The sequence below is a fragment of the Dreissena polymorpha genome, chromosome 13 (genome assembly GCF_020536995.1).
Source record: "Dreissena polymorpha isolate Duluth1 chromosome 13, UMN_Dpol_1.0, whole genome shotgun sequence".
NCBI classification, from domain to species: Eukaryota; Metazoa; Mollusca; class Bivalvia; order Myida; family Dreissenidae; genus Dreissena; species Dreissena polymorpha.
Genome location: NC_068367.1, coordinates 73,074,239 through 73,082,620, shown reverse-complemented (window position 1 = coordinate 73,082,620; position 8,382 = coordinate 73,074,239). Strand labels below are relative to the sequence as shown.

The 8,382-nt window shown below is 33.9% G+C and overlaps 1 pseudogene; it reads right to left on the bottom strand.

The window, feature by feature from the left end:
* Nucleotides 1–2,070: 2,070 nt before the first annotated feature.
* On the bottom strand, nt 2,071–8,009 carry LOC127854768 (uncharacterized; annotated as a pseudogene).
* Between the last annotated feature and the right edge of the window lie 373 nt (nt 8,010–8,382).

Sequence of the window (8,382 nt, the reverse complement as noted above, 5' to 3'; positions counted from 1 at the left end):
CTTTAACGTATTCTCCTAAACGTGCATTATATGTGTAATATTTTTTAAGTTTAAAGTCCCCGTCGCTTTTTTGTTTCAATTAAATTTCTGCAAAAGTCTTTGACATTTTTCCAACTTCTGTTAGGAAGGTCATTCTCACTTTCAATACATGCAAGTATTTCTTTTTTCCCTGGTTATTTACCCATTATCAAAAAACGATCTAAAGGCCTGTGAACAGCTCCTTTTTCGTTTTCACTCCATTGCTTTTTGGCTGCTTGTTTTGTTCTCCTGGTATTTGAAGTACCCTTTTCTGTACATGGATAATAAAACACCATATGACGTCGCTAACTGCCATGTGTAAGATATTCATATTAAAGGGGCCTTTTCACAGATTTTGGCATTTTTTAACTTATTCATTAAATGCTTTATATTGATAAATGTAAACATTGGATCGTAAAAGCTCCAGTAAAAAATCAAGAAAAAAATTAAAAAAAGGAAAAGAACATTGCCCGGAGCAGGTTTCGAACCAGTGACCCCTGGAGTCCTGCCAGAGTCCTGTAGTAAAAACGCTTTAGCCTACTGAGCTATTCCGCCGAGTACACATTCGTGACGTATTTTATACCTTATATAAGCAATCTTCGTAGTTTCACAAAATTTAACGACAAAAACAGAACTCTCCAAATTATTCAATCGTTTCGCGTTGCAACGCTTTTTAATTTTTAGGTTTTAAAATCGTCAAAAGATGCATATAATGGCTATATTAGAGCATGGTTAATGTTCAGTATTACTGTTTCCTCACAAATATCATAACTAAAACGAAAACTTACGAATCTGAAACAACTTTTTTCAATTTTGTCAATTTACCAAAGCGTGAAAAGATCCCTTTAAATATATATAGTTCAGTACAATTTTTCATAGCAAAATTACGACAGAAGCTTTCAGGCACCTAATAATGATATCGATGCCACACGACAAATTTGGAAACATTATTTTGCCTAATGAATCAAACAATTACATGTAAGCAAATCATGTTCTAAGAAACATAAGAAACTTGGAGATACATAACTTAAATGCATCAACATGTGTATGCATACCTTTGTCTGTTATTTTTGATTACTGGAGCTGGGAAGCAGAGTTTCAAGGTCTTCAGTATTTCATTTTCTGATGATTCAGAAGAATATTGTTCATCTGTCGTGTAAATCACAAGATCAAAAATTATATATAGTTTATAATATAACAATGATGGAAACAACCGAAGCACACCAAATAAATATGCAGTTAGTGCATTGAAATTGAAAAATTAGAAGTAGCCAATGTAAACCTTACTGAGCACAAAATGAGTGTAGACTTTACATTCCACCTTACCTGATCGTCTCCGATAAAAAAGAATTGCCTTGCATAACACAAGTATATTTCAGAAAATGTTTGTAATTCTTTTAATCACTTTAGGTTATCAAGTTCGGCAATGAGCCCATTATTAACACTATACAAGTTTACTGTATGAATTTAACACTGAAAATGCGACATACCTTCAATACATACGTCGTCAACATCAATATCGTCTAGCGAATTGACAGAATTTCTGGTAATTTGTCAACTTTCCATCATCATGAGCAGCTTGCTGACTTTGGCAACCTGCATGGTTCCATCTGGTAATCTGTAGAATTCTCTATGTACCCGAATGTCGTGACCAAGAAATTTAGCTATAATGTCTAATTCATTGTCAGACAAGTTAAAAAGCAGAGTCATTGTGGCAATATGTTTCCTTAACTTTGTAGAACGAAGCCTTTCCGGAAGTTCAGCTCCACAGTCAATTGCAATCGAACGTAATACATCTGTCCCACGAATATGCGATGATGCAGATTTTGTTGGGAAAAGATATTTACTATTGAAACAGTTTGTTAGAGAATTTCTGCTGCGTATGAGGAGGTCGATATTTTCTTTCACCTGTCTTGGAAACAGTACTGCAGCTATTCGACCTCGTTTTGCAATAATCTCTGTATGGTAAAAATAACGGCACAGGTCTTTTTCCAGTTTTGTTAAACATCCATCTAATTCTCCATCGTCATTTGTCAATTTGTTTTTTGAATATTCTTCGACAATCATTTTTGACACCTCGCCTGATCGTCTACGATTAAACAGAATAGTTTGGCACAAGCAGATTTCAGACAACTTATGCCATGCTTGCCTTTTCTCGCAATCACTTGCTGATCCTTGTAAGGTATTTGCATGTGTTTCTGCTTCATGTCGTAAGTATTCAGACATTACTTTGACGTCATTTGCCAATGGCAACAGTCCTTTCTGACTGTTCTGCTTAGCCTCATGAAGTGTTCTTAAGGCATTGGAAGACACGTCATCCGTCCAATTAATTTCAAATAGTTTGGAAAGATCCTCAGCCCTTGTTTGCAGATCCCGGTTGTTTGTTTCGATTCCTTTCGAAATTAGAATTTTTAGACATTTCTGAAGCGTTGTGCCAATCTTTAAGGCTAATGATGGTGTAGCATAAGTATTGGTGTTTCCGTCGAAGCCTGCAACGTTTTTGCAAGATTGTGTAATAAATTTGAAAGCATCTGGATACATGAAATTCTCCAAAGACTTTTCAACATTGCCTGAACAAGATCGCATGTCTTTCAGCAATCTACCAACTTCTCTTAACTTCTGTCTAATATAATTTTGTTGCTCTTCATCATGGCCCCTTTTTGTACAGAGTTTTTCACCGAATGCAAGGATTGTAATATCACTTTTGACTATGCGACTTATTTCGTCGTTTCTCATGGACTCAATTACTCGTCTTAAAATAGTGCTTCCTTCTTTTGATTTTGGTAATAGCAGGCTGCTCTCTAAAGCGAGTCGTTTTCTTGATCCCGCTGCATTTGTAAACTTACATTTTTGATTGTGCCTCCACAGGATTTTCTTCGGGTAATACCCGTAACAGTAAGGATAAGGTCCATACTCGTCTGCAGCTAGGCGTTGATTGTGACGTTGTCTGTATGACAAAAACAGCTGTCCTTGGCCATCTCGCAATACTTTAACATTATGGAGGTGGTTCCCAACGTTCCTTATTTTGTCATACATTTTTTTTAATTTTCTGCTGAATTTTCCGTATTTAATAGATCTTTAACATCTTGCTCATCTTTATGCTGCGAAAGCAAATGTTTTTTTTAGTTTTGTTGGAGCCTTTTCGCAAAAAATGCAATAAAATCTCTTATCGTAATGTCTGTATTCACTGTTTTTGTTTGAGCGATGGTGATGTTGGTTTTGTGTGCCTCTGCGGATGATTCGTCGCGTTCACGAGATTGCAAGGATTCAACAGGAGGTAGTTTTGACGCTGTCTTCTTTTGAAATCTTTGAATGTTTGGTATGAGTTCGACAACTACCGACACATCTGACGATGCATCGTCTTCTTCCGGAATATAGTCTTTGTCATTGTCACTATTCTGTAAAATACAGTTGTTTTCCTGTGTGTGAGATCATATAAAAATATGAAAATATCACAACATCATAATTTGTTGTTGGTGAACTACATCCATAAAAAATGTGTAAGTGTAACATAACACTTACCAAAATGCATGTCTTAATTACAGTTCGATACTATAGCTTGAAAAAAATCTGAACTATATATAATCTTAGATAAAATGTTTAAATGTGTGTACTGTATTGCAATCACAAAATCGTAATAAGTTTACGTACATCTATATCCGATGATTCACTGTTCAACATTTTTCTGCAGCATCTTGTGAATTGTACTCTTGTGCAGTGTCGTTATGTTCTTTAGTTTCGGTACTCTGCAACACAATTCAATGAGACAATAATAGAGTAAGATTCATACATCCACGTTACTTAGTATCAGTTAAAATTGCAATTCTTTATTAGCAGCATTTTCAACTGATATCATCACTCATGTGGCTTTTTATTATGATGTAGAAAATCTAAGTGACATGAGAATTTTGTGTAAATGTTTGCAACCGATGGTATAATACAAGTTTACCTTCGTCCAAAATAGTTTACTTTTGCTTATCTTACATCACATGTTTTATTTTTTGCCGTTCACTGTCATTGGGGAAGATTGAAACAGATTGATAGCTTGTTTTGTCGACATAATAACAAACTGAAAAACACCCATAAAACATTTTTTTAAAGGTTGCATTTAAATTTCAATTTCAACAAAACGGTTTCAAATTTAACATATCTTTGATTATTCATCTTGAACGTATCAAGCTTTTTTAAAGATTGGCTGAATACACCGACGTAGCATGTCTTAACATATACCAGGTTGTTCCAAACATGTTATCAAAGTTCGAAAAAGTATACAAGGAATATTTTTTACAGATACTAATAAGACAAAATGTATGCACGGTATTGTACTTCTTTGGACAAATTTGTTGGAAGAAAAAAGAACTGGTGAACGGACTGTGGTTCACGGTAAATCCTGTATGTATTGTGCGGTGGTTGGTGTAAAATGAACTTTTCTTTTCTTACCCATGTCAGAATGTATCGTTTAGCAAAATATCGAGTAGACGCTATTGTATTTTTGTCGTTAAGATAAAATATCAACCAATGTCCATATGTAACACGCAAGTTAAATTTCCTAATGTCTCAGAGTTTCATACACAGTAATTGGCAGCATATAAGTCTTACACTGAAAATTAAAATTAATGATATTACACTTCTTGGATAAGCGATAATTAACGTTTTTGTGATTATGATGAAGTCGATGTTTATAAACTACAGTGGTCAATACACATGCGCACCAGTTTCATTGACAGGTGTAAATTCTAAATTCTTTGTGTATATGAAGATTTTGAAAGACAAGTAGTTCAAAGTCACTACAACTGGTAAACAATATTTTATTCTTTTAAAAATCGCATAACGTGTGCTATAACATGTTAATATAATGATCATCGACGAACGTGTTATGTTAAACCCAAATTTCAATTAGCATTACCCGGAATAAATATTGGCACAATATAATTTAAGGCAAAATTACGCCCATTTCACTTAAGACTAAACCAAACCAGAAAATACGCCTTAGTAGCTTCGACATAGTGAAATGTTACAAACCGTCTCATCGACTTCTTCCGTGTGTACGGATGTTGTTTGTCCTGGTTCCTTGCTGTCCGTAGATCTAGTAGTCATTGTGTTGCCTATTCAAAACAACAATAAAAATTGGTATAACACATAATCTAGTCAGAATTAAAAAGTTCGTTATTCATGAACCCATTTAGTACAACACATTGACATAAATTCCTTGTTCACAAATTACATTTATTTCATGATATACATAATATGTATTTAGGCATGTGTAGTAATAACAAAATCACTGTGAAACATACCCATTTTTTTGTTCCGTGCATTTCTGAAAATGCAAATAACAAATACACATTATCAGACAGAACGCATTTTAAGTAGAGCTTGACGACGTTCAATGATAAAACATTTTAATTCACGGCTAAAAGGTATTTAACCAGAAAATACGCCTAAGTAGCTTCAACATAGTGAAATATTACAAACCGTCTCATTAACTTCTTCCGTGTGTACGGATGTTGTTTGTCCTGGTTTCTGCCTGTCCGTAGGTCTAGTAGTCATTGTGTTGCCTATTTAAAACAACAATAAAAATGGTATTACACATAATCTAGTCAGTGTTAAAAATTTCGTTAGTCATGAAACCATTAAGTACAGCGCATTGACATTAATTCCGTGTACAACATTTACAATAATTTCATGATGTTCATAATATGTATTTAGGCATGTGTAGTAATAACAAAATCACTGTGAAACATACTTTTTTTTGTTCCGTGCATTTCTGAAAATGCAAAAAACAAATACACAATATCAGACTGAACGCATTTCAAGTAGAGCTTGACGACGTTCAATGATAAAACATTTTAATTCACGGCTAAAAGGTATTTAACCAGAAAATACGCCATAGTAAGGCAAAATTACGCTCATTTCACTGAAGACAAAACCAACCAGAACATACGCCTTAGTAGCTTCGACCTTGCGAAATATTACAAACCGTCTCATTGACTTCTTCCGTGTGTATGGATGTTGTTTGTCCTGGTTCCTGGCTGTCCGTAGATCTAGTAGTCATTAAGTTGCCTATTCAAAACAACAATAAAAATTGGTATTACACATAATCTAGTCAGCGTAAGAAAGTTCGTTAGTTATGAAACCATTAAGTACAACGCATTTGTATTAATGCATGTATAGTAATAACAAAATCACTGTGAAACATACCCATTTTTTGCTCCGTGCATTTCTGAAAATTCAAATAACAAAAACACATTATCAGAAAGACCGCATTAAAGTAGAGCTTGACGACGTTCAATGATTAAACAATTTAATTCACGGCAAAAAGATATTTGAATTTCTGTATTTAAAATGAATAACTCATGAATGAACATGAATGTAATCATAAAACTGATTGGCTATATTTAAAAAAATTATAATTCAAAAGACATTTAAAGCTAATTTAAAATGTGATATTTGATAAATATCAGTGATAAATCCATCACAGATAACATCTTTACAATAGAATGTACCTTTCTCCATGGAAGTGTTGGTACTCCATAATCATATCGGAGTTCCTCGCCAATTGCAATGTCTCTGTCGGCGAAAGTGCATAGATGGGGAGTTTGGTTGACTTCAACTATTTTCATTACACAATTTTGTTTTGCGTCTCCATTTTCGGCATCATTTATCATTCGACCCTCATGAAATATATCGTTGGTAGCGTCAATGCTGAATAAGACATTTACATAAACACTTCTGATGCTTTATACTAAAATAACGCGCATGCCATATTTAATTATTATGGTGAAAAAAACTAAAGATAATTCTTCTTCTAATGGCGTGATTTAAACGTTTGATGTGCAAAGTGAAGATAATTTGTAGTTACCAGCAAGATTTGTCTCTGTATTTAAAAAAGTACATGAAGCTGCCTTGAACCTCCTTTTCATACTCCCTTTCTAATTGCCGTGCATGTTTTACTCGTGTTATCAGATCCCCTTTGTATTCGAGAAGAAAGTCTCCTTTTTTAAAAGGCTAAGTGGCAAAGAATCCTTCGCCTGAAATATTTATATTTGTAGACATTTTGTATTAATAATCATTTTGGTCATATAATTGAAGGCTAGATATAGGATCCAATAGTTTTTTTATTCATAAATAATCAATAAATCGTTATGCTACTTCCATACTTCTGCCAAGTATTAAGTAACCCAATAGTCCATGTTTGTATTCTTCATTTTAATGGAAAGGGGCTACGATGTTCTTTTTTAATTTCTAAACGACCTTTAACATAACCATATTCAAAACATTTATACCTATGACATCATTGACGTTTTTTACTTCAAAACCTGGTGGATCAACGTAATTCTGGCAGTACGCTCTTGCGAGATCAAGGGGACTTGGACCCTTTTGGCTACTAAATGTTAAAATGGAAATGTCGATGAGAAAAACAACAAGAGCTGTCAGAAGACAGCGCGATCGACTATTCAAGTGCTTGAAAGTGTAAAGTAAGCCATCATGGAAAAATTGTTCGTATTCAATAAGGTCAAGGTACTATAGTCATATTCTAACTGGAAGAGGACCATAATTGAAACATATTGATCGCTTATGTTTTAAAGAAGTGGTACATTATAGACGATTCTGAGTTCAGGTATGTTTTCCACAATCTATTGAACATTTGTAAAGACATAAAACAAACTAATAAGATTGTATTTAAAGTTTGATAGCAATAGCTTGGGTGGGATGGTTGGACGGTCTTAAAAAAAAATGTTTTTTTAACATGTTTAAAAAATGAGGAAAAACAAAAAAACTTTTTTTTGGGGGGGGGGGGGAGATTTCTAGGGTGGGGCGTGTGGGATGGTTTGGGTGAAGTCCATTGTAAGTGTTGTTTTGTCAAAGTATGAATCAAATCTGATCCTAAATAAAGAAGTTATGGCAATTTAATCAAAATTTATTAATTTGACCTTCAGATTCAAGGTCAAGGGTCAAGGTAAAATTCAACTTGACAGGTACAGTACCCTCATCATAGTAAGAACGTATTTGAAGTTTAAAAGCAATAGCCTTGATACTTTAGAAGTAAAGTCGATGTAAACACAAAATTTAACAAAATATTCAAAATTACTAAGTGGAAAAAGGGCCATAATTCTTACAAAATGCTTGTTACAGTTGTCTGCTCTTGTTTATAGATTGGGGTCATGTTGGTCAAGAAGTATGCAAAATATGAAAGCAATATGTCAAGGGACAATTAAAATATTTGAGGTGGTACGCAAACTTTAACAAAGAATTATTAATAATATGCATATTCGAAGTGGAAAAAGGGGCCATAATTCTTACAAAATGCTGTTTACAGTAGTCTGCTCTTGTTTATAGATTGGGGTCATGTTGGTAAAGAAGTAT